This window comes from Marmota marmota, unplaced genomic scaffold (assembly GCF_001458135.2).
Source record: "Marmota marmota marmota unplaced genomic scaffold, marMar, whole genome shotgun sequence".
NCBI lineage: Eukaryota > Metazoa > Chordata > Mammalia > Rodentia > Sciuridae > Marmota > Marmota marmota.
In genome coordinates, this window is record NW_026005194.1 from 1 (window position 1) to 2,028 (window position 2,028).

At 33.5% G+C, this 2,028-nt stretch overlaps 1 long non-coding RNA gene across 1 annotated transcript; it reads left to right on the forward strand.

The window, feature by feature from the left end:
- The first annotated feature begins 33 nt into the window (after nt 1–33).
- LOC125614635 lies at nt 34–2,022 on the forward strand. Its single transcript, XR_007345207.1, has 3 exons — nt 34–167; nt 743–973; nt 1,565–2,022. It is a non-coding gene; the product is annotated as an uncharacterized LOC125614635 (long non-coding RNA).
- Nucleotides 2,023–2,028: the final 6 nt, after the last annotated feature.

The following is a 2,028-nucleotide window of genomic DNA, read 5'->3' on the forward strand; positions in this document are numbered from 1 at the left end:
CTCTATCATTGTGAGATTGAAACCAAATGTGCTTGCTTCTCTATTGTTTGAGTTTATATTTCTTTTACAGGAGAAGCTCCTAAAGCAAATAAGATCATTACAGGAAAAGATACAAGTAAATCAAAAAAAATATAAATGAAGAGAACAAAATAATCAGCCCATGGATCGTAAGTATGAGTCTATTTCCTTGAGACTCAGCTTGAAACAGACGTACTAGAAATCCATCCATTATTCATTATGGCATCATGGTGTAAGGATATTAGGTACATCATTTCTGGTGGCTTGGAATCCTAAAAGTCAAATTTGACTTTGTTGATCAAACAAATGACCAGGCAGTGTCATAGAGAGGTTTGAGATGAAAATTAATTTTCTAACCAGAGATCAGAATATTGCATATAGTGATTTATGTGACAGCTATAAATTCTAATTGCTTGCATATAGAAATTTATATTTGAAGGATAAACTGTCAATCAAAACCTTTTCTTCAGATATTTCAGGCATTCATGAAGCAGATAAAAGTGGTTGGAGGGAAGAATGGGTTTGGTTCCTTGCCTTTGTTATAAAAACTAGGGAAAGAATGAAAATAAAAGAAGAGTGAATTTCTAATTTCTGAAATGTGGATGAATATAAAATTATGACATATGTAACATACTGGTAAAAACACAATGGTCAAAGAGAGAGGTTTAGGTGGAGGAGCACAAAATCATACTGGAATTGTGATCTAGACAATATATCCCTACAGTACTATGTGTATCTCAGGGAAGAGCTGATCAGGGCTGAGTACAGGAAACTACATCCAGTTCTTCATGAGGAGGAAAATCGACATCTAGACATTCTTAGAAAGGAAAGCAAAAGAATTTTAGAGGAACTCAAAAAAAGTAAAGCCAATATGGTCCAAAAGAAGAAAGACCTAAGAGAAATATATAAGGAGCTGGTGAAAATGTCCCATAAAATATATGTGGAGCTGCTCCAAGTAAGAACTGAGTTGTGCATGAAAGTATTTTATATGATTTGGGGTTCTCAATTTTGACCACATTATTTGGTAGTTTTTATATTTCCTGCATCAATTATGGGGTTCTTTCCTCTTTGGATATAATCTACTTAAAGTTTACCTTCTATCCTTACGATAAATAAGCAAGATTTATGAAACTTTGTGAGTAGCTCTCCTAGAATTTTTTTTTTAATTTTTCTGTTGTATCTTGCTTCTCTAAGATCCAGAAAAATAACAATTTATTCATGAATATTTCATTTTTTGCCTGCCATTTGACAATATGCAGACATCTTGGAAAAGCTTATGTTCTCTTTCTTCTGTTTAAAAGTTATGGAATTGGGGACAGTAAACACTGTGTATTACTGATATCCTTCATTCTCTTTAGAACCTCTGGATTCTGATTTAATCACAAATTCAGAATCTTTAAATATGCTTTACTGGTACTGTCCTGAGAGATGAAAATGAATTCATAAGAAGCATTGATGTGATGATATTTGATACTACATGATCTTTCCAAAAACAAAATACTATTCAGTTTCTTAAAAAAAATAAGCCTTTTTGTTTTCTTTGCAGGACTTGGGAGACCTATTGACCAGGTAAATTTTTGATTGTAGTGTAAACTGGGATACCATTGAGAGCTATGAAAGTGTTTAAGTTGTTTCTAACAAAGTGAAGGCATAGTTTATGTAGAGAGTAATCAACTGTGTGTTCATGTGTTTGTTTGAATATGATTTCCTTTTCCCCTTTATGAGAAGTCAGCCTCTATTTCCCCTGTTGATTGAGGGATATATGTCATCCTGGGCTGAATGTTGATGTTCATAAATGCAACCATGTATGATTTGACATTGTAAATCAGAAACATTGAGGTGCATGGGACAGTTTTTCCTAGTTAGCTAATGAGAGACATGGGTACCTCTGAGAAATGGGTTGTTAACTGGCAAATTAAGTAGGAAAGATTCCTAGAAACAGTCCCTTCTCATGTTCACAGAGTTACATTCATGAGAAAATGGTTTCAAGAAACATTTTCAGCAGAATTG